Source organism: Pinus tabuliformis, chromosome 7, assembly GCF_031772625.1.
Source record: "Pinus tabuliformis cultivar Carrire ecotype Pingquan chromosome 7, CPIR1, whole genome shotgun sequence".
Lineage (NCBI taxonomy): Eukaryota > Viridiplantae > Streptophyta > Pinopsida > Pinales > Pinaceae > Pinus > Pinus tabuliformis.
Genome location: NC_142293.1, coordinates 1502899289 through 1502925706, shown reverse-complemented (window position 1 = coordinate 1502925706; position 26418 = coordinate 1502899289). Strand labels below are relative to the sequence as shown.

The window sequence follows — 26418 nt, the reverse complement described above, 5'->3', positions numbered from 1 at the left end:
TCCATCTCCCAATTTTACTATAGTTAAAGAAGAATCTGTAGACTGTTGAATGGAAACGACTTTAGATTTAGACAATGTGAATCTTTATGCAGAAATCAATCGAGAGCCCAATTAATGAAATGGCGATACCTTTATGTGTTCGACAGACAATATACCCACAAGAATACCCAGGTAGGCTTGATAGCCATAGTTATCAATTGTACAAGATTGTAGGAATTTCGTTGGTGGCAGGTATGGGTTAGTTTTATGCTTAAATCATGTGATCAAAAATATAGCTTCATCGCTCAACTGGATTATGCAGTATTATAGAGTGAGTATGATATCTAGAACTGGATTACACAGTATTATAGAGTGAGTATTCTTTCACTTGAACGGTCTGTAATGGAACGTTTTTATGCCCGCCCAGTTATTTTAACTTCTTTTTCAAAATATTTTTGATCATTGTTGAAAATTAATACTCTGAACAGACTCATCACAAATATTCTTTAACTGATCACTTATCAAAAGCTTGTGAGGTTTCTTATGTAGCCCGTGAATTATTTTGATTTTAACCGAGGAAGACTCGCTTATTACGTTTGATAACAAAGGCATTAGCAATGGGTTCTACAACAACCCACTTCCCTTTTCTAAGTACTTGCAAACCGCTGACATCGCCTTGCATTAGAACAGTGATGCCACCTGCGTCTGAATGGCTTCTTAAAGCAAGGGTAACATCTGGGTTTGGGCATGGTGGATAGTAATTTACAAGTAACAGCTGTCTGTGTTCCCCAAAAATATTATTCAAGTAATCAGAATGGAGTCCTAGAGCTTCAGAAATTGTAGCCAGCAGCCTTAAACACAGTGCCCTCACCTCCACAACGTACTTGCCTGCAATTTCCCTTTAATAAAAGCTTCAATATTATATTAAGCCAAACGGGTTATGGTTGCTGCTTTAATGGTTGACATAAGATTTAATGGCTACCTATAGGCTATAGGTTTTTTAGGCCAAGCATCGATGACTTTGTGTAATGGAAAACAAGGGTGTCTCAAATAGTCCCTCCAGTTAAGGACTTCATCTTTGTGAATAATGAAGCTTGTAGCAAGCTGAGCCAGTTTCTTTGGATCCTCTGAATAGAGGCATGCACGATCTTCCATTGGCATTTCGAAGAATTATTTGGCGATTCCCATCATGTTTTTCATCACCCTCTCTGGTACCTCGTGGTTCACTATCTGATCATATCATGCAGCTTCAACCATATTAATACTGAATTTGAACAGAATTTTTTTTAAGAATTAATGTTCATAATTGAGATTTTGGAAGTTTATTGAGAGATATTATGAGATTCAAAATTCAAATCTTAAAATTCAAAATTCAAATCTTCAAAACAGTTTATATCGCAATATCATGAGATTCAAAATTCAAAGCCTCATGAATCCAATCCCTTCCGCAAAAAAAATCATAACTTGGGACATTGGAGATTGAAGGTTGTACCTGGAAAAAGCCATCCTCCTGACATGCACGTTGGATTTGTTGTATGACAGTGGTTCTGCTAGGGCCATCCAAGTGTTTTAGATCCACCACAGGAATGCTCTCACAGAAAGATACTTGAGACATGTTGGGTTGCTCCTGGGGAGGCAAAATATATTTGTTCTGCACCTCAACATTGTTTATTCCATTGCACAGTAGTTTCTCAACACCATTAGCATTGGTCTCAGTGTGAAGATCCATTCTAGAGGACATGCATATTTCTTTCCTCTTGATGTTATTGCGAATACAATCTTTTTTCCATACGGATGTTGCACGACTTCTAATCGAAGTTAGAAATTGCAAGTTCGCATTGCAGAAATTGCAATTTGTAGAGCCCCGAATGGAAACAGAGGCTATACGTAGGGTCAACCAATAGTTTTTACCACGGAAACATTGACAATTGCAACAGAAAGTGTCCTAGATGAAAACAATATTGCAAAGGGAAGATTTGGCCCGTATACAAGGTATTAGCGCTTACTTTATAATATCATTTATTCTGATAGTCTAGTAGGTAAATTGTTCATTGTACAAGCTTTATGTAAACCAATTTCAGAGTTAAAATAAATCCTCAGACATAGCTAGAATTTTCAGAGAAAGTTTTAACAAGCCATAATATATTACAAGCAACAATCATCGCAACTAGCATTTCCCCCAACAGTACACAACGAAAGGCACTTGAGCATTCTTGAAATATTTGAAGAGTACAAAAAGTTCTTGTGCAAAATGCGCAAGAGTATATAATGGGAAAAACTGTCTTAGCATATAAAATTAGCTCTGTAATGGAGTTGAACTAAGATAGCTTAGCCAACTCCACCGATGAAAACATCTGCACAGTACCCAAATCACATATAGAGAGATGCGATAATGCTATTCTAAGCCCCAAATACAAATCAGAATTAAATGTTGGAACTCAAGAGCAAACTCCAATGATACAAAACTAATTGAATCCACCAATCCCTAAATATGCAAAAGCATCTTAACAAAGCTATTCAAAAGCATCATCATCGTCATCTGGAAGGGGTTGGGCCACAGCTACTACAAGTTCTGCCTCGTACCTGACAACATAAAAGATTGTAAGCCAAAGTTTCAATCTTTTAGAAATGGAACAAATTATTTCAATAAAAGTTAACAAAAAATAATAAGAAAATAGCATTCTACTTACTGCTGCTGGGTTGCAAGGTCTATCTGAACCTCAGGAGGAGCAAGAGCAGGTGACTCCACAAAATGAAGGTTTGGATCCCTATAAAAATAACCCATTATAGAATCAATGCAAATTTTTTAATATAACATTCATATTAGGGAGCATCAGAAACTAGATTAAAGGCTCACCTTGAGAGCTTCCGTGCCAAGTACAGGAATGGCTTCTCAAAGTTGTAGTTACTTTTTGCAGATATCTCATAGTACTGAAGATTCTTCTTTCTATGAAAAGTAACTTTCTTAGCTTTCACTTGCCTATTCTTCACATCAACCTTGTTTCCACAAAGAACAATAGGAATGTTCTCACACACCCTGAAATTCACAAAGATATTTAGCTAATCGGTTCAGGCAGTTGTGCCACCACACAATTAAGGAACCTTCATTTCTACTTAGAGATCCAACCCCTCTGCAAAAGAGATACCTGCAAAGATCTCTGTGCCACATTGGGACATTCTTGTAAGTCAATCGTGCAGTAACATCAAACATGATAACTTCACATTGCCCATGAATACTGCAACAAACAAAATCTCAATCAGTAAATAAGAAGGAAACAAATAACTATAAGTGGAAAAACACGGAACCCTCACCAATTCAATCAGGAAAATGCCAACAGAAACATGAAAAGCAAACCAGTATTGATCAAAACAACCAATAACAGAGTCTGTCTATAAATTCAAAATTAAACTAAATTAAAATTCAAATAAATATAAGTGGAAAAATACAGAACCCTCGCCAATTCAATGAGGAAAATGCCAACAGAAGCAGGAAAAGCAAACCAGTATTGATCAAAACAACCAATAACACAGTATGTCTATAAATTCAAAATTAAATTAAATTAAAATTCAAAATAAAGAGACATAAACGAGTAAAACAAAGTGTTGATAAAAAGGAACCAAAAAAGGGCTCATAGTTGCTCCATTGTCATTGATATTGAGGTTAAAAGGTGTTGCTACTGAGCCCACACTACATACATATCAACACGGGAAAATAGAATTGATAAGTCAAAAGTTCTCTTGGGATCGATCCAAGTTTAAATCCATGTAGGACATTTTTAAACAAAAAGTTGAAAAGGCACCCCAAAAGCTCAAATGTACAGTGCTCCAATCAACAGGTGTCTACTACACTTGCCGAGGATGACAAAAAACACTACTTTCATAAAGTCCCAAGAGACTTGAATTCAAGTGAATATCAAAATCAGTCTGGCAAAATACAAAAATGGGAAAATAATCAAACTAATTATTGACGTACCTTAACCACATTTTATCATTAAACCTTACATGACTGAGCTATAAAGTTGGGTTAGCATTTCATCCTTGGCTTTCTCAACTTGAAAAAGCACCACAACCTGCAAATCATCAAATCATCAATTCAAGTATCATGGACTGAATAAACACTGAGATTCTGTATGGTTTTATTGTGTGCTCATCCACATGGATGTCTTACTTTGGGAACATTTGTAGCAAGACTATTCAGAACAGCTTCCACATAACCACAGACTTCTTGAGCCATCATTCTGAGCTCCTCCTCCGGATCTACAGGCCTTCTTACCATGGTTTCCTGGATTATAAACAAGAAAATCAAACTGAGGTTGAATATTAAGTTGGGAAATAATTTTTCTATTCTCATCGTTGTATATGGTCATGGTCTCCTAGGCTAAAATGTGTATTGATTCTTAAATTATTTAATACCAAACATTTTGATTATGTACATGTGAAACTTACTATGGAACTTTATGTGCTTCATTGCCTATATGCAAGTGTTTCAATACAAGCTATAGTTGTTCACGATTATACTTTGGGTTACATAAAGTAGTCTTGGCCTCTGGCCAGCTAAATATTTCCTACCCTCTACCTTATATCTATTTAAGTTTTAACAGTGGAAATAGTTTGTCTTGAAGATCGAAGAAAACTCAAAGGATGTTAGTCCTAGCTGAAAGAAAAGACTAGCAATCTATTTTCATTTTATGCTAAATAGTTCTCTACCAGAGAAACCAAACTTTTTGGTTACTGGTAATTATTCATAAGTTGAACAATTGTCCAGCAACACAATGCCTACTTATCTGCAATATAATTGTCCAGCAGAAAATAATGTGACTAGCATGCATTTGAATGCAGTTTACTAATTTTTTAACCTTAAACAGACATGTGAGTACTCGATAGTAAATCAAGACAATTCCATATAACATAATTTAATTCAGTTAATGAAGGCTTCTCACCAGATCATGCCATCATTATGTCAATGGTTATAATATATACAATGTACAGTTGAGGAGGAACTTCTATTTATGGATATATAACAGTGAACTCAATTCAGCTTGCATTTTATTTGTCTCAAACAACATATGAAAGGTTTGTTGTAGTATAAAGGGTGCATCTTTATCCAATGCTTTAATTGTCTTTGCAGGTTGACATTGTAATGGGCCAAAGGTTAATGACTCTATCTTCCAGCAAGAATTTGCAAGCAAATGAATTTCACCAATGGCTCCAACAAAGAACCAAATTTCAGGAATGGCAGACTAGTGCCTTTCTTGCTGGAAATATCCTAAGAATGGTCCCTTCTTATAGGGGATGTCCTAGTGACATCCAATGAGCCATTCCCACAAAACTGGAGATGCATCAAATGATATTTGTGGCATTCCTATTCTCATCCCCATTCCATAGAAAACAGGTAAAAAACATAGGAGAACAGGGATGCCTCAAATATCATTTGAGAATCAAAGTCTATAGAAGGATGTCTCTAGAGGGGCTCAGCACTTTGTTACATTGTTACATTGTTACATTCCAAGGATATGTAATTATTCTACTTCAGCTTCAGAAGGCTTATTGTAGTGTAAATACTAGGTAATTTGTCAGAATTACACCAAGTTTTACTACTTCAAATGGGAGTCAGAAGTTTGGATTTAAGATGCTACCTTAGCTTTGATAAGCGTTCCATCTCCCAGTTTTACTATAGTTAAAGAAGAATCTGTAGACTGTTGAATGGAAACAACTTTAGCATTGAATTTGATCGTTCCTGGAGCCAATTCTTTTGCAAGGGTATCCAGAAGCATACTCCTTTGCACGCATCGAACTTCATGATTTCCGCTGATAGACAGGAAAAGTACTTAGTATTACAAAGCATGCAAAAAAAATATGACCAAAATAGTTAATGGGATAGAAAGTACATCATGTCACAAATCACAGCATATCTATTTCATGCCCTGCAAAAACTTGTAAACTCAACCACTGAGATAAAATAATAAAATTAAACAACATTTTGAACTATTAAAAATAGAAGGAACGAAGGCCAAGTACTATGTAATCCACACAGTCCACCAAGTGAAAAGGCTAGCTGGCCTTGAGCTGCATCTGTGGCTCCAGGAATATCAGTCACTATCTTGAGTGAGATCACCAATACAAAAACAAAAATTATTATTTATTCAACTTATTGACCATTATCTTAAAACAACTGTAAATAACCTAGTAGAATCCAACATAGTTCCATTTAATCTAACATAAGAATGTACAAATCTATCTAATCCGTAAGAATATCAGTTCCATTTAATCTAACCTAAAGATAGTATAAATCTATCTAAACCTCGAAAATATCACACCTCAATGCTTAAAAGTTAGTATTAAAAAAAACTGACAAAAAAATCTCGGTTCAAGAGTTTATCACCTTAGGTAAAAACAACTAAAAAAGTAAAACAATTAAAAAAACTAAAAAAGTAAAACAAAACAAATTAACCTCACAAGCTAGAAGAGACTAATCTTAACTAAACCTAAAACCAAAAAAGTTTAGACCTAAAATGATTCATCTTAACTTCATGTTATCTTTAAGATGATGAGAACAAAAAAATTACTAAAACAAAAAATATTAACCTAGTAAACTAGAATACATTAATCTTCATCAAACCTATTAAAAAAGCATCTTAATCTCAAAGAATATATCAACTTAAGCAAAATACAAGAGAAAATAAATAAATAAACCATCTTAACCTAATACACTATGATAGAATTTTCTTAACCATTAAAGTCCACAAAAATCCATGATGTATTAAAGCCAGATGAAAATTAGAGTAGATCCAATTGAACTACGATCTATCCATCAACCAGCTGCAAACCTCAAAGAGATACCAAATTATAAGAAAAACTATGAATAAACTCCCATTACCAATACCAACCAGCATTATATCCATCTTTATCAATCTATTTTTAAGCTGGGTGCAAAGTTCACTGAGATACCAAATTTAAAGAACTACCATAAATAATAGATCCATTTTCACCAGATCTATTTTGGTTAACCAGAATAAAATAATAACTATGTGCAAACCTCATATTCAAAAATTTGAATCTATTATTCTCTAGTACCAATTATATGGTATTTTGACAAGACAAAAACTATTATTTTAATGTTTTAAAAGTGAATATATGATCGCTAGGTTTTTGAAAATACTCAAAATATTTATTAAATAATACTTGATTGTCCAAAGACTATTATTTCGAACTGAATATTTATTAGATAGTGTTTCCCAGGCCAAAAGAAAAAGATGTCTTAACCTTGAAGATGGATCTATTAAGTTATTAACTCTAGTTGCAGACTTGAATGTTTTAACCTTGAATCTATTAGCTCTTGTTGAAAAGAAATTTTTTATTAGATAATATTGATTTTAACTTTGAATCAACAGACTCAATGAGCAAACAAAATGTTTCTTAGATAGTGTTACAGTCCAGAAGCAAACAACCTTGAATCTATTAGGGCTGGCCATAGATCTCAATGTTTTACCCTTGAACCTATGAACTCCATGTGAAAACCTGAATATTTATTACATAGTGTTTGACATGCAAAGACATTAAGGTCTTAGCATCCTACTTTACTTTTAATCATTTCTAGTAGCATAGCTTCTGGTGCCTATGTTAGTGTTACAACGGTACAACTGTGCATTATACAACTGGGATGACTAGGACGGTGTATTGGCCCATATAAAAATACTAAATAGTGTGGTGTGGCAAATATGCAATGAAGTGGTGATAGTACAAATGCAAAAGGAGGAAGAGGAAGTGCTGGCAAGTCTATGTGAGGATGGGAATGACTCAGCTTCTATGTATGTGCCATTTTGTGGCAGCACTGAGTACATTGAATATGGACAAAGGCAATGAGTTCATTGAATATGGACAATGGCACAACACGATCTAAACTGGTGCCATTGTTTAGACACCATCAAATTATAATTGAATGTGAGCACTACCAAATAAAATCAGACCTATCTAGTCTAATATGCACTAGAAACTTTGATAAGATTGCAGAGGCTGTGAAGCTCAAGCATGCATATTAGAATACTAAAACTAGAGATATGAACTCTGCAACCTCGATGTGCATATCAGACCTGGTAATAATAACCAAATATTATTACCATTAGAGTGTCTCTCTTTCAATTTTTTGCAGTGTATTGTCTATATAAATTGAAGAGATCAGAAGGGTAGGAATTTATTATACCAGTGAAGCCATTCTTGCATGTTTGTATAAATTGAAGAAAGGAGAAGGGAAGGAATTTATTATACCAATGAACCCATTCCCGCATGTTGGGTTCGCTTGGACAGGAGCATCTGGTTTTGTCATTACCTGATCAAATGTAAATGCATGCATTCATAGAAGACCCATAACAAATTTCCATGTAAATATTCATTCTATGAAACTAGAGGTGCCAGTTTTTTATTGCACCATGGGATAGAGTTTTTTAAACTAACTGTTAGGACCAGGTAATCTACATACAACACAAATATAAGCACATCAAATTTATCATAATCAAACAAATAATAAAATTTAGGACCTACAACGGTCTTAGTGATGCCCATAATCTGTAAGTACTCATAAATCCATGAGTACCAAGCACAAGAGGCTACTTTAGCCCAGAAAGGGACTTCTTCAACTTGCACACATGGGTATCCCATCCTAGCAAAGATATTATATTTGAACCCAAGCTGAAACAAAACCATGAATCACTCTTCCTGCCACCTAAATCTCTGGCCCTGTCAAAATCCACTAAAGCATGCAGCAGCTCAAAGCACTGTGCCAGTGTGCCCTTTAAGTACCTCGCATACCTCAAACCATGGAGCATATTTGCAGCAATCTCAGCTAAACCATATATTAGCAGCCAATATGGACACTAAATTGGTGTCTGAGCCCCCCTTGTTTGTGAGACAAGGGATCTCATGCACACAGTAGTTTGACTACTAAATTCTACCAGATATGTTAGGGAACCTATATACTTTTTGTACGCTGACGAATCAACCAAATTTGAATCTTAATCTACTGATAACTTCAAAATATGTATCATAAAAGTAGCCTATGGTTTATTGTCCATTATCCGAAACTTCTTCAGAATCTCAATTGCTTACTTACCCCTATTCGAGGACCACATCACCTTAACTCAGCCAAACCTCTAAGACCAAGAAATAACACATGAGGTGTATGTCCTTCATGTCAACTTCACTTGCCAATTTCTTCTTGCACCATGGGATAGTGTTTTTTTAACTAACTTTTAGGACCAGGTCATCTACATACAACACAAATATAAGCATATCAAATTGATCATAATCAAACAAATAATACAAGTTAGGACCTGCAACAGTCTTAGTGATTCCCATAATATGTAAGTACTCATAAAAAAAACAAAGTATCTTCAAAATTTGTTTTGTTGCACACATAATTAGTTTATGTTTGGACCCTCACAACCTAGTGCACTCCTTAGAAGCTAGTGTGATGCATGTTCAAGTTATTAAAATTTAACACATATCAATCCTTTTTGTCCTCTTTTTGGGAGGCGCTACATTAATTGTGGGTGTGGAATGCTCATCACATTGAACACCCTCCTCATTATTTCTATCTCCCATTCGCTGAAATTCAACAATGGTTTCCTGCCAAGGTTCAGGAATGACTATTGGATGATTTTGTGCAACAAGCAAATCATCATGTGCTTGTATCTCCTCCCCATGCTCACTCCCAGATGTTTCACCTGATTCCTATACACAACACACTTTAACTTGTTATAATAACATTAAAACCTCCAATTGATTTATTGCATTATTCATATAATATTATAAACAACTAACCTCGTATCCATAACCAGTAATTAATTTTTCCCCTCGATTTATCATGTGTTGGTGAAGACCTTGGGAACCATGTAATAAAGCATATTTTAGGTCTTCCTCTGAAGCTTCCTTTTGAAACTGGTGAACCTACATTAACAAAGATAATCATATCTATAAGGTAAAATAACTAATAAGATACAATTAACTCAACGTGACCACGGTTACTTTGCCTAAAATAGAAAATATAATAGATGGAAATATCACTTACCATACCACCATGAATACTATTATATCCACCAGAGCCTAATTTGTGAGATCCAATTTTTGACACCCTAGCTTGGGTTGCTTTTCTTGTATCTCGTAGGCATCTCTTAGCTCCTCCTTGTCCAGATGGCGTATAGTTTGGATTTCTGAGGACTTTCCTCTTAAACTTGGCATCTTTCATAAGTTCATCCCACATCACTTGGTCTGTGATCCAAGCTGGACGTGGATACATCAAGTTTTTTGTCAACTTTGTCCTTAAATTGGACCTCTTTGAGTGCATGTATTTACTTGCAATATGTAAAATAAGTTCCTTATCAAATCCAGGATTACCAAATGCTATTACTAGATCTTTAAATAGTTCCTCTTTTTTGGCATTGGCTTGTTTCCTCCAATCCATTTGGATGGTATTTCCAAATAATTGTTCTGCACGACGAAAATAAAGTGATAAAATTTCAGCCCTATTTCATCCTTCAAGACATTTCCTTTTGAAGTGAGCAAGATTGTAACTTCTTGCATTCCTTTTGTGGTCATCGATGATATTGTTGTAGTCTTGGGGATTGAGGAAGGTTCCCTTATAGATACATTAGGCATTGTGTCACTTACTTCCCGCATTTACAATGAAATTGTGGAACTATTAAGAACCCAACCAAAATATGAAAATATTTTTCATTTCTAAAATAATGATCCTACACATAACAAATGAAATTATAAAAAAAATAAAATAATTTTACCTATTGATCTGATGCAGAAGCTACACTCTCCAACAATGACATTTCCCATAACTGAATTTGTTCAATTATTTCTTGTCTGATTTGAACATTTGTAGGAATATCTGGTAGGAACCTTAACATTCTTGTTTGTGAGTCTATAAGACTCCTCAAATAAACTTGTTCTGGTCCTGGTGGGAGAATGCTGACTAGACCCACATTTGATGTAGAGGGCATGTTATGGGGTTCTGGTCTAGGTGTAGATGGCATAACATGACCCTCTATACCAACAGATTGTGTAAAGGGCATGTTATGGGGTTCTGGTCTAGGTGTAGATGGCATAACATGACCCTCTATACCAACAGATTGTATACTTGTTGGAGTCACCCTAGAAACATCCTGCAAGGCACAAATATAAATAATAAGATGGAATAACAGATGAATAATGTTGAAATATGTAACTAGGTTCGGTCTTCATAATGACATATCTAATCACAATTCTATGTAATTTATGTAAAAAAAGGAAAAAGAAGATTATTTTTGTTATGACTAAGGCATGGGTTTCATGAACACATGAAGAAGCAAGTCCCATTATAGAATGACAATATCTCGGAAGACTCATTAAAAGAAGGTCATGAAGGTGGCAAATGATCAATGAAATGTATAGTAAAGTTGCAAATAATCATGGCAACCAAAATACTAATCAGTACAAATAGGTGTCCATGAGGTATGTATAATAATTTTCTTTTAAAGGGTCCATCATAAGATGTAGTAGGGTTGAATTTATGGGTTTATATTTTAAGAAATACCCTAGTATTTAGAAACCTTAATATTAAGGTATTTGTTCCCTATGATTTGATTTCTAGGGCATGGGATAAACTCTAGAATGACATAGAGGGAAAAGAGTATGATCTAAGGTTTGAATTTAAGAAACCCTAAAAAGGCCTCTTGATTACATAAAAACCCTAAAAAAGTAACTTGACATCATGTTTTGGAATAATATATTGCTTGGGTTACTTGTTAAAATAGTATTGTATGTAGAAGAAGAAAAAAAAGGATGGGGTGATCCATTTGAAGGCATGATGTAGCTCTTCGTAACACCTCATAAATCATGGAGTCGTTGTGCAAAAACTTTATTAAATATATGCCCTAGATTTCTCAACAAATAACATAATCAAACTCACATAAATAAATGGTTGAATCTTACATCTTGCATAACATTAGATGTATATAGGGGCATTAATGATCCCTGCATGCCAACATTGGTTGTATTGAGGGGCATAAATGAATCCTGCATGCCAAAAAAATGCACGCTTAGTAAAAACACAAATATTAATAAATATATATAGTGAAATAAGTTAACTGAATGCACAAAAATATTGATCAAGTTTTACCACTATCATTACCTTAGATGTTTTATAAGGTGTTATAGGGGTTGGAATGACTTTAGCGATTGCCTGCATTCCACAAACATAAATTAGCATAATATAATAAGGAATATAAGATAATTGAACATATAAAAGACAATATTCAAACTTACCTCATGCGTCATCATAGCAGCGTCTTGCCCTCGTGCATTTGTTAACATTTCCATAAAAGTAGTGAATATCATTGAATCCCCCATAGTAGCATTGGTAACACCCATGGGTACATTCTTAAAAAAACACATAATAACATAAAATTAAGAAAACCTTGATAAAAAAACTGATAAGAAAATAGAATCGGTAACACCAAATATGTGTTGAGTGAGCATTGAAGATCTGTCCAACACTTTGAGGCAAGCTTATCAGAGTGTTCCAACAAGCATTTAACTAGTCACAAACAAACTTTTGAAGTATCATTTTAAAGTTATTTCTAACACAAATCCAACCTCTAATTAAGTCAACAACATAAATAATACAATACCAAAAGCAACATAAATACTTGGTCTGCCATTTTGTATGGAATAATGTAATAGAAATCTACAAAGAAAAGTTTGTGGACACTAGTTAGGATCATTACATAAATAAATGTTGAAATATATGACAACGTGTAAAACCATAAAATTATTCTAAAATATGTTGGTTTAAACTTCTATGCATGTAAGACTAATTTCATTAAGGAGTCCTTTGGATTATATTACAAAGGGTAATGCACTGTCTTAAATTGTTTTCGCATAATGCAAAGTAATCTCTGTAGAATATCTCCTTGTTGCCTATAAACATTACTTCATTATCTCATTGCAGCCACAATCAACTCCAAATCAGACCTTGCTTTCCTCAAAACCCCAGACCATACATCAAGATGATTTGCTGCCACATAAAAACCTTAGGGGTGATTCGTTGCCACAAAAAATCCCTTATAGGTGGTTCACTGCCATAATTGATACCTCAGGGATGATCTGTTGTCATCAACAGTGCCTCAGAGGTATCTTTCTATCTCAGAATTGCTTCATAGACATATTGCTGCCACAGTGAAGCCTCAGATATAATGTGCTGCTATAGATAATGCCTTAGATAATGTCTCAGGGATGATTCGTTGCCCAGATAATGCCTCAAGATAGTTTGCTGCCACAGTTAGTGTCTGTTCGATCATTTATATAACAACATTCAAAAGTTGGATTAAAGTGAGAGATTTTAGAAAATTAAATGAAAGTCTGGTTGGTTGAATCTCTGCAATTATGGATTGAAACCAACGAGGTTCCATATATGGTGCTAAAAAAATAAACCGTGTTCCTAACAAACAAGCATCATTTTGTATATAAAATATTTAATTTAAATTATCACTAGTTTATATTAAACTGTGAAATCAACATTTGAAAAGCAATGCATATGAAGCATATTAAGCATGCATGGAAACTACTAATCGGAGTCCAAAGAATTATTATGGTAGATGAAGCGATATGGTGTGCTACCTTAGAAGAGCACCAATATGCAATAAAGAACCCTGAAATATGCTTGGAAAATGAAAAGACATAAAATAATGTAGAACACTAGTGGCAGAGAGGGTATAAAAACTCAGAATTATGTTTAACCCTCCAATATAGTTAACCACACATGGAATAAGTGAATTCAAATGAATGACAATGCAGTGAATGCCCATGAGCTCTGGTTTCATCAATTCATGAGTAAATGTTGGTGTGGGATTAAACCAAATAATGCCAATTTCATGCCTCATACTTCTCAAATACCCAAACTACAAATATCATGGCTTGGTATTATACCTATGTGCAGATTTGTGGAGATTTGAGATGTTCAGAGGAGAATCAATCATATTTCCATAACACCCCTCTAGAACCTATTTCATGCTAACGAATTAGAGTTTAGTGCCAAACACATGATCACATATCCAAGCAAAAGATCATCCCAGTGCATCTCCTAGAATGGTGGATATCAAGTGACTCAATGTGGCCATTTATTGCACGGAAGTTGAAATATATAACAATGAGCCAATGTGGCGTGCATTTTCATAAAAGGATGACCTCATTTCTCAAAACACACCCAAAGGAACTAGGATTATTACAATGTTGTATGTTGGGTTAGGGTGCAACATGTTGAAAAGTGTGCAACAAGAAATGCTTGTTGAGAATGCAACAAGATGATGGAGCTTAGTGAAAAGAGTTGACTTCACTAAGTGGGCCCGTAGGCAAATTATGGCGCAAGTTCTATTTTTGGATCCCAGCAGGGATGATCACAACAGGAGTGACCACAGCAGGAGTGATCACAGCAGGAGTGATCGCAGTAGGAGCGATCACAACAAGAGCGATCACAGCAGGAGCGATCACAACAGGAGTGATCACAGCAAGAGTGATCAGAGTCTATTTTTAGACTGCTAGTCAAAAATAGAAAAGTCAAATATTATTGTCTCATAATAATATTTGGACTATAAACTTGATCTTATTCCCTTGGAGCACTTCAGTTTGAGCTACAGATGTGGCACATGCAGCTGTAAGAAGGAAGTACGCTTTCTTTGTGGGTCAGTTGAGTTGTTGCATGCATGACTTCAGTTAGAACTCAATCAGTTGAGTTTGGTGGAGTTGATTGAGGAGTTGATGGAGTTGTGTTCAGTTTGACTTGGTTAAACTAGTTGTAATTAGTCTAACTGCAAATAGACTAATGATGAGTTGTTAAAATAATTATTAACTCATAATGCAACTATAGAATACATCAGTTAACTCAGTTGCATGTCAGTGCATGTTCAGTTCAGCAGGGACAGGTGTTAGAGGATCAGATTGCTATCAGTTGTGACTATAGTTGTGCATGAGGATTTGCACAATCAAAGGGATTGAGTATGCTAATGAAGTGCAACACTATCATGTTATAAGACACAATTTAATATAAAAGGTTATACTCCATGGGATACATAAAGAAAATTCCTTTTCTTGTCTTAATTAGAAAGGAGACAGTTTTTCATTGACAAGAAAGAATTGTTATTTAGAAAGGAGGCATCATCCAATGAAGTTCGAGATGGTGAAGAATGCACCATACAATACATTTCAGCTACTTCTGTTCAGGAAAATCCCATCTCACTTGTTAATAATGAAACTCACGAGTATGGGTTTAAGAATTCAGATGCAATTGAAAGATATCAAGATCATGTAGTTGAAAAGGAAGAGCAAATTGAACAGGTTTACAAAAGTGAAACTCACGATGATGAAGAATGAAAATCACATAAGAATTATAACAGTAGCCAAAATGATGGTTGTCCCATGTTGTCTAATGCAGTTTCTTTGAAATTTGGAGATCATCAACTGATTCATTCATCATATGATGAACCTCAAGAAGCTTATGAGAATATTTGAGTTTCAGATGTTGGTCTGCAACCTCATAACTCAGCTATTGAGGATGAAGTTCATGAAGACAAATTTCATTATTCAGAGTCCAGAAAATGACAAACAGTTTTATGGCCTTGATGAATTGTATGGTTCGAAAGTGGATAGTGTCTCTAGTATGTATGAGCCAATGCCTAGTGTTTCCTAGCATGCAGGTGAGTCATCTCATTACAAGGTTGATTGGATTCATGTCTACACACAAATAGAGAGCGATACTTCAAAGCAGAAATTAAGTTGTTCATGTAATTATAAAGAAAGAGAACCAGACACGACTCAGGAAATTGTTGATAATAATCCCCAATGCCTACATCTATACCATGAAAATAATCCCAATTCCTACAACTATACCAATGAATACAGCTACGGAAGGAAAATAATACCAATGCCAACATCTTTGCAAGGGAAATACATCAAATTGAAAGGAAAATACCTGTGGGAAATAAACCCTTTGCTGTCTTCCTTGAAACTTCTAGCTGAGCTTCGAGTTCCTTTGCAAAATAACAGTGAAAGCCACAGCATATAAAAACTAAAACAATTTAGCGCCAAAAAGATTTTCAGCCTCTACACCAAAAAAGTTTCGGTGGTTTTAGCTGTCTTGTTTCCATTTTAAGATGGCCTAGCCCGCTGTTTCTTTCTGTTTCCCACCCATGTCTCCCACTTTTCATAAGAATGAAGGTCTTAATATCTATCTCCCACCACCCACGAATAAATGAGTATGTACTCTGCTGTCGTTGGGCCTCATGCCTTTAATGCCCATCATAGAAACCCTAGTCTCGTGGCTCTCAAACATTGGTGTTTGTTTGTCTCTCCATTTTCTCGACAAACCCTCCATTGCAATGGGGCAAACGAGGAGGAAGGTTTGGTTGATGACGAGGAAGGTTTGGTTGTAGAAGTAAAGGTGTTGGTTCATTGCAGTGTGGAGGAAGGTTTGGTTGATGAAGATGCAGCACCATTTTCCAGTGGATTCGTAATGGAAAGTTGTGGTAGGAATCAGGCAGGGAATGGAGTAGTTCCGCTAGGCCCACCGCTGGATTCCATTCCATCAATTCCTCCCAAAAGCCCAATTTCTCGTGTCGTCTGGAGAATCCCTCTGGAACAAATCGAGGCGATTCTCTAGCCATCTCTTAGCACAACAGAAACAAAGTGACATTGGTGTGGCACTGTCACCATCTTCGTGAATCTGCAAACATTTCTCAATCTTTTTCGTTCCTCTGTTCCTTGCAGAAACCCTCTCTGTTCCTTGAAACCCTCTATCTTTTTCGTTCCTCTATTCCTTGCAGAAACCCTCTCTGTTCCTTGAAACCCTCTATCTTTTTCGTTCCTCTGTTCCTTGCAGAAACCCTCTCTGTTCCTTGAAACCCTCTATGTTCTTGCAATTGTCAAGCCATAACTAGTATGCGAGGCGCCAAAAAAGATCTAACCAATTTAGAATCATACCACGCGCCAGGAAAAATAGAAAGGGAAAGGCCATATGCCAGACTAAAGATGGCCACACACAGCTACAAGGATAAAAACTGAGATCCACTCGTCTAGACAGGAAACATTAATGGTAGACTAAGACCAAAATGATGTTATGAATCATGAAGACATCTTACCTGAAAAACAAAAGACACGTGTAGGGTAGCTGGATATAGGGAATTCCACGCGCAGAGACATGGGTCGTAGCCATAAATCAAATGCAGAGAGATATTCTGCATTCAAAGCCACACGCCGAGAGATGGTTCAAGGCATAAGGCCTCGCACAGAGCAGCAGAGTTCTCATGTTGTGCTTCAACTTCCATTTTCACTCAAACAACTTTATCCATCGTTGCGAGCCACTGAAATCCTACAATTTGGCTGTGTACACATGTTCTCTAAGATAGCATTAACCGAGTTAATAATTTAACTAGCATTGGAAAACTAAGTCAATACTACCTAATTTAACTAGCATTTATTTTCAAATAATCAAGTATCAAAACCAACGAGTTATGATGATATCTATGTGAATCGTAAAAGTAAGTCAATACTACCCAATTTAGCTAGCACTATAAATATTATTCAAAGACACAATGATAAGCATTAAAATTTTGTTGAATACATCTAGTTACTTGTCATGTCTTCACTGCTAAGTTTTGGTACAATTATAGAGTATCACATTGTGATGTAAATGTAGTCTAAATTAAAATTTTTAAATTACACCATTTATTACTATATCTACTAAACATAATACAATGACCACAAGGTACCACTACTCATACTGACATGACAAATAATTGAGCTACCACTATAAAAAATAGATTTTCACTAACATGGACATAAGTAAATTAGGGATTACTTTTTCACATGTATAAAAAAATATATAGATATAGTTTCCCATTGTTACTTCTATCGCACTACTTATGACAACACTTACTTGAAGACAATCTCCCCTTAACAATAAGGACATGATTATTGAAGCAACCTAATTTAATAATATAAAAGAGAAACACATTTATTATATTGGGACAAATATACTAACCTTGGATCTATCAAGGGAGGAATGGGGTCATATTACTATAAGTGAAAAGCTCTTTTACAATGTGAACTTTTGAGTAAATTTTTGCATCATATTTATCATCTCAGCACTTATAGATCTATGTGAGTTCTCTTAAACAATTTTATCTTAATTGTTTTAAAACTAACATCGGACATTAATTCAAGCTGACTATTCACTTTCCAAGGCAGAGAATATGTCAACTTGGCAGTTACCTACATTATAACTTAATATTAAATACTATTCTTATTTTTTATATTAATATGAATGCTTCTAATATTTAATATATTGTTAAGTAGATTACCCATTGAATAATTAGTGAAGTATCTAATATTGGATGAGAGAGTTGTAAGGCTAAAATTTTGGCGACCACGGGTTAAATTTGGTGTTTGTATCATGTCATGCAAAATTATATTTCACACCTCTCCAGGAATCAATCAAAATAATTTACACATACCAATCAAAGGCATTCAATAGATGGTTAAAGTAGTGGTTGGGAGGAGTTCATTGTCAAAAACATCCAAGGGTTTCCAAACTAGAGAAACAAGGGCATGTATTTGATTTATGGGCTAACATTTGAAAATTTTCTACGAGAAGAGGATTTGGTGGGAGTCCTTATGGCAAGGGCTTGCACCTCTTCCTTTATTTCTTAAAGTAGGCTTGAAATAAGTGATTATAGATATATGATACATATAATATGCAAAGCTCTCACAACACAATACTATTGAACATTTGCTTGAGACATAACTTAATTTATTTTCAATATATTTTTGCTTTAAAAAAGGCAATATATGCTACCATGATGCAATACAATGATTCACCAACATTGGGCACCAAACAAATGAATTAGACCATGGATGTTACGTACAATCACAATCATCCATGATAAACAATGATTATTAGCCACTCTGCTATCAAAGGCACAATGCAGGAACAACATGTATCCATCTTGGAGGACAGTGGGGAAACCCAAAATTTTATTGATGCACAGTTGGTGGAGTGTAGAGGCATTCATAGATTGATATATATGCTAAACAACGTGGGCGAGAGAGGATGCCCATGCTTCACCTCAATTGTCTTCTTGATTGTTGGTTAGATATGTTGAGGATATGGTTGATGGCACTGTTGAGCCTCAAACCTGCATCTTCCTATACACCCTCTTAGCCTTCTTTTTCCCACTTACTTCATCCATCAAGCTGTTAAATCATTGCATTATAGTCTAAAAAGAGCTTCTGACATGGTTTTCTAACTATGCTTATGACTGTTGTTTGGTTTAGATTTTTGTTCAGGCAGCTGCGGAAACTTGTCAGTTTCCGCAGCCAGCACAGGTTTCCACAGCCAGCACAGCATTCCATAGCTATTTCGTTAAAATTTATGCTACAGGTGTCCTATGAAGAAACAAGACACATGGGCAAGCTACAGGTGATGGGTACATGGAACGTGTCCCTTCAAATCTGCCAAATCATCCATAGAAGGTCACGGTCAACGAGGGTCAAAGGAAAAGCCAACCAAGGTATTTAGCGGTGGCACGTCTCTGTTTGGAGCACGTGAGAGTTTACGTGGCCCAGTCCTCAGCCCACGGAGACATCGGCACACCTGGAGATCATCCCCGTAACCTGAATCCAACAGCTACCACTCCGAAGATTTAATAGGCATGATGACAGTTACGCTAGATCTCAGCTGAGGAGATCTACGTGTCTTTGGCAACGCAGTTAATAGCATAGGATTCAGTTAGTCAGTTCAGCACTTTTTCATTATAAATAACGCGTTGATGAATGCTGTAAAGAAGCTTTTGGGAATGTAATTTTTGAACTGTTTTCTATTATCACCCCACTGTACTCTGTTTTATATATGTTTCTGCTGCTTTAATACATGAGAAGACTACTTTCTTGAGCTCGTTCTTGTGACTTTTCGTTGACTGGCTGAGGTGGCAAAGGGCCCCTGCGCACTTAAGCCCTGTATAGTTGTCATTTGATTTTATTATGTTTCTGTTTTTATAATTACTAGCTTGTATATAACATGTTGTTTTGATGTTTTAATTCACTGCTGTTTATATTTTCACTTTTGTTTTCTTATAGCTGTCAGCTGATCAACGTTTTTCTGCAGGTTTTCTTAGGCAGCACGGGCAAATTTTCATCTTTTTGATAACTATTGACATATGAGATCATCTTGTCCTTTATGCTAATTTCCATTTTCTGAAGTTTAATTCCAGCACTGTCCTTTTTCAAGTTGTGATTTGCTTATTTCTTTTTCTGCTACTTAGACATCATACTACTCATTTGTTTATGGTTTCTTTCTATAGTCAAGTGGCTCTATTAGTAAGGAATCAGAATATTACTTATTGTAGTGTGATTTAGTTATCATATTGCTTAAACTTGTTCATGATTACTTCCCACAAGGTAGATTGAGCTGAAGGGTAAAGGATCTGAAGAGTTGAAGTAGTGTGATTAGTTTCCTTTATGCAATTTAATTTCTTGCCATTTAGATATCATATTGCTTAGAATTATTCATGATTGCTTCCCATAAGGTAGATTGAGCTGAAGGGTAAAGGATCTGAAGAGTTGAAGTAGTGTGATTAGTTTCCTTTATGCAATTTAATTTCTTGCCATTTAGATATCATATTACTTGACTTGTTCATGATTGCTTCCCACAAGGTAGATTGAGCTGAAGGGTAAAGGATCTGAAGAGTTGAAGTAGTGTGAATTAGCTGCTTTGCTTTTAATTTGAGTTGCTTTAAGTTCAGTTTTTACTTTCTTTTCATTCAGCAGCAAGGATACTGGGCCATTGTCATTAGTTCACTGTTTGATACATTTACTTCCTCTTAAGAATTGATTTCATTACAGTTGTTTTAAAGCTTTCTCTTTGATCACTTTTAAGTTTGGGTAAATCATTGTAGAAATCACCATCACCATCCACACTTAACTTTCATTTTCACCATCACACATTAGGAAAAGATAAATCCAAAAACAAACTAGAAAACTCAAAAACGACAAAAGACTAAGGAAATGGTTATCTAGTACATATAGTACACTTCACTTTGGCAGTTTACGAATCCCAGATTGACATTTTAAATAGCAATTTAGTATACACTAAATTGACCAAACATTTTGGCGCCATTGCCGGGGAAGTGAAATTAGGTAGCCAATTTCTTAAAAAAAAAAACAAGAAAATTTCAAGGAAGGAAAATTGATAACCTCTCAAAGTATGCTCTCCTCTTGCACTTAGTGTGATCTGGAGGATCAGAAAAGATAAAGTTATTGGTTTAATAGTTTCTTGAGTATGCTCTCTTCTTGCACCTAGAGTGACCTGGAAGATCAGAAAGAGAATTATTAGCCTGACTTGAAGAAAAATAAAAAATGACATGCATAGAGCAAGAGATTCTAGGGGAAGGTTTTTAGCTAGAGCCAAGAGTTCGATTTTTACAATTCCTTCTACCTCAAGGAATAGACAAGAGACACCTCCATCATCTCCAACCTACACTCCTAGCCCTAGGATTCCTGGAATTCAAGAGACAGTAGTTGAGTTAGGGGACTCTTCCTCGCCATCCAATGAATCTGAATTAGGAAAAGATTCTTTCTTTTCTCCTACAGGGAGACACATTATAATTGAAGAAGTAGAATCACCTGAGGAAGAAGAGGGAGAAATTCCTCCTCGTTCGCCATTAGTAGAAGAACCAGAGGACTCTGAAATCTCTGAGAAAACTACCATGACAGAAGAGGGAGTTAACGGATTTGGTAGAGGTAGAGGTAGAGGAGGAGGAGGAGGAAATAATGGAGGAGGTATAGGTAACAATGGGGGAAATAGGGATGGAGATAACTCATTTGGATTTCCTATAATCGATGAGGATTCCCGAGCAACAATGAAAAATATTTCACCATCTATCCTCCCAAACTTTCATGGGTTAAGAAATGAAGATCCTGAAACATTTCTATTTGAGTTTGAGGTCATGTGTTGAACCTATGATTATCTGGAAGACTCTAAAAAACTCAAATTGTTTCCTTCAACATTGAAAGGAGCTACTTTGAAATGGTTCATGGGATTACTCACTCAATCCATTAGGACTTGGAATGATATGAAACAAACATTCTTGGATAAATACATGGATTATTGTATGCCTACCAAACACAAGGATGAAGTATTTAAAATGGTACAAAAAGAAGATGAAAACTTGGAGGATTTACTTGAAAGATTCCAATACAATCTGAAGAGAGCAAAGATGAGTAACTTAGATGAGGAGACCTTGAAAGCCCTTCTATTAAAATCCATTAGAGATGAATGGATAGATATTTTGAACATGATGGGAAAAGGAGACATATCTCAACTTCCACTTCATGACATAGCAGAACTATGTGTCCATCTCTCAAGAGGAAAATCTAAAACTGGAAAAGGGCCTAGAGATCCTTCTCTCATCAGAGCAAACAAATCTGCAGCTGGATCAGTAAGTAGGGCTGAGATTGGCAATATGCTTGATGAATTCAAAACTGATATCTTAGGGAGTCTTAGTGAGAAACTAGACACTCTTAAGATCCACAATAAGCAGAAAGTAGAAGTTGAAGCTTTAGCCATCTTTTGCCCAAAATGTAGAAAAAAACATGCTCTCAGGGAATGTCCCTTGGATGCAAAAGTTGTAGAAAAATGTGTGATCTGTTCAGAGAATCATGAGACCAAGGATTGTCCTTCAATTCCTGGGCTCAAAGCTGTCTTTCAAGAAGATCCAAATACAATTGAGTTTCTCTGTTTTGTTGCAAGGAGACCTTGGTAGGGGCAAAAAAATCAAGGGTTTAACAACTCTATGAACTTTCAACCCTCACCAAATTGGAATCCTTGGCAACAACCTTGGTCCCAACCTCAAAATCCTTTTCAATCATGGGTACAAGGTATGCAAAATCCTTATGGGAGATTTGCTCAATTTTATCAATATCCTCCATCTTTTCAAAACCAACAGGCTCCACAACTTCCAAATCAAAACCCACTACTATCATTGCCATTTCAACAACAACAACCTTCTCAACAAAACCCAAATTCTCAACTCTTGCTTCCATTCCAACAGAAGTCAAATCAACTTCCTTCTCAGCCATTGCCAAACCCCAATAATAAAAACCCTCAAAATGCTTACATGATAGAAGGTCAACAATTTCCTGCCTATATGATTGTTCCTCTTAATGATGTACAACTCAGATCTGGTAGAGTTCTAGATAAACCTTCTATAGATGCCCAAAATCAAAGCATTTTTGAGGAAGAATCTCTTGAAGCCAATAAGGGTTCTGAAGCATCTCTTCAAAACCCAAACACTCAGAAAGAAAAAGAAGAACTAACCCCTACAACTCCTATAGTTGAGCAACCTGTATCTTCATCCACACCTCCTTTTCCTGAAAGATTACAAATTGACAAAGGGGTGGAAAAACAAATCTTGTTTCCTGACTATGATTTTCTAGATGAATTTAAGAATGTCTGTATCAAGATTCCCTTGTTACAAGCCATTAAAGAGATTCCTATTCTAGCAAAAACAATAAAGGAGTTGAGTCTTAAAAGACCAGGAAGGAAACCTAGAGACACAAGAAGAATCCACCTGGTAGGGAAAATTGCAGACATCATGATGGGAAAAATTACTATGCAGAAGTATGTAGATCCCGGTAGTGCAATTGTCAAAACACATATCAATGGGGTTGAAATTCCAAACACTTTGATTGATTTAGGGGCTGCTATCAACATTATGAGTAGACAGACTATGGAACAGCTGAAACTTCCTAATCTTCTCTTTACACCTACTTTACTGCAACTTGCAGATCGATCAATTATTAAACCAGATGGTGTATTAGAAGAGATTTCAGTCTCCTTAGACTCTTGGGAATATCCAGTGGATTTCATGATTTTAACTCCCAAGAGTAATTTAGGAGGACATCCTCTCATTTTAGGAAGACCTTGGCTAGCCACAGCTGATGCTTTCATCAGTTGTAGGTCTGGGGATATGTATATTTTTGATGGTAACTCGACAAAGAAATTCAATCTGTATCCTCCAGCAAAAGCAATCAAAGAAATAGGAGATAATGAATGGATTGATGATGAAGATACTATACAACCTGTCTTTACCATTTCTGAAGTTAGTGAAGATAGTCAAATTCTGAACACATTAGAAAATTTTGAAACATCTTCAGAATATGACCACACACAATTTCAGTTAGATTCTGACATTGAGTATCTATCATCTAGACAAATGTCTCTTTTCTCTATGGAATAATTTGGTAGTTCCGCCATTGAGATCTTTCTAGGAAAAACATTGAATATCAACAAAAATTTGGAAAGATCACAACAGGAAGAACTAACCAAAATCTTGCAAAAACATTCTACTGCATTTGCATGGGAGTATACCGATATGAAAGGTATTGACCCTAAGACTTGCATTCATCACATCTATATTGAGGAAAACAGTAGACCAATCAGACAACCTCAGAGAAGGATGAATCCAAACCTTAGGGAGATAGTGAAAGAAGAGCTCCAAAAGTTACTTAATGTGAACTTCATTTATCCAATTTCAGATAGCCGATGGGTTTCTCCTTTGGTTATAGTACCTAAAAAGAATGGTAAATGGAGGGTATGCATTGATTACAGAGAATTGAACAAAGCAACTTTGAAGGATCACTTTCCTTTACCCTTTATCGATCATGTATTAGATACTTTAGCAGGCAAAAAGTATTTTTCATTTTTGGATGGTTTTAGTGGTTACAATCAGATTCAGGTAGCACCTGAAGATCAGGACAAGACCACATTTACCTGTCCATGGGGAACTTTTGCTTATCGAGTACTTCCTTTTGGATTATGCAATGCACCCGCAACATTTCAAAGGGCAGTACTAGGAATCTTTTCCGATCTAATCCATGATTGTGTAGAGGTGTATATGGATGATTTTACAGTTTATGGTAATTCGTTTGAAGAGGCATTAGAGAATTTGGAAAAAGTCCTTATAAGATGTAAAGAAACAAACATATCATTAAGTCATGAAAAATGCTTTATGATGTTTACTGAAGGGATTGTTTTAGGACATCATATTTCAGGAGATGGGATTAAAGTTGATAGATCAAAAGTTGAAGTCATCTCCAAGTTGCCTATTCCAAATTGTCAAAAAGATGTTAGAAGTTTTCTTGGATTTACTGGATACTATAGAAGATTTATTGAAACTTCACCAAAATAGCATCTCCACTCTTCAAATTACTTACAAAAGATTGTGAATTCAAATGGGATCCTGATTGTCAATCTGCATTTGAAACTTTGAAAACAAGAATATCTGAAGCACCCATTTTGAGAGGTCCAAATTGGAAACTTCCTTTCCATATTTCCACAGATGCTTTAGATACAACTCTAGGAGCTGTGTTAGGACAAAAGGATTTAGTTCCTTATGCCATTTACTACACCACTAAAAATTAGACTCCCACTGAGTTAAACTATACTCTGACTGAGAAAGAGTTCTTAGTTGTTGTTCATGCAATCAATAAGTTTAGACACTATATAACCAGCTATGAAACTTTTGTCCATACTGATCATTCTGCAATTAGATATCTTATGAATAAAGCTGTTACTAATGGCAGAGTTACAAGATGGCTCTTACTTTTACAAGAATTCAATATCACTGTGTTGGATAGACTAGGGAAACAAAATACAGTAGCTGATTTCTTGTCTAGAATCCAAAATACTAACGAAGATTCTCCTATAGAGGATAAGTTTCCAGATGAATATTTATTTGCAGTAACTACTAAGACTCCTTGGTATGCAGATATTGCTAACTACTTGGTTACAGGGAAGCTACCTCCACATCTATTTCCTGGTGAAAAAAGAAAAATTATTCAGGAGAGCTCAAGTTATTCATGGATTTCTAATGAATTGTTTAAAACAGGGCTAGATTGTGTGATCAGAAGATGTGTTCGGGAAGATGAAATGCCTGACATCCTCAAGGCATGTCATGATGAACCATGCGGGGGACACTTTGCTGACAAGAGGACGGCCTATAAAATCCTTTCTTTAGGATATTATTGGCCTTCCCTTTTCAAAGATGCAAAACAATATGTCAGAAGGTGTGACAGCTGCCAAAGAGTTGGGAGACCGACTCTTTCAAATGAAATGCCATTACAACCACAGGTACTCATCGAACCCTTTGAAAAATGGGCTTTAGATTTCATTGGACCCATTAATCCACCATCTAAACAAAAGAAGTATATATTGGTATGCACTGATTATGTCACTAAATGGGTAGAAGCCAAAGCATTGCCTTCTGCCACTGAAAATTCAGTTGTTCAATTTCTTTTTGAGGATATTTTTACTCGTTTTGGTGTCCCAAGAGAAATTGTGACAGATCAGGG

General features: G+C 35.6%; 1 pseudogene; it reads right to left on the bottom strand.

Moving 5' to 3' along the window:
- Positions 1–547: 547 nt before the first annotated feature.
- Positions 548–1708, bottom strand: LOC149253524 (protein DMR6-LIKE OXYGENASE 1 pseudogene; annotated as a pseudogene).
- Between the last annotated feature and the right edge of the window lie 24710 nt (positions 1709–26418).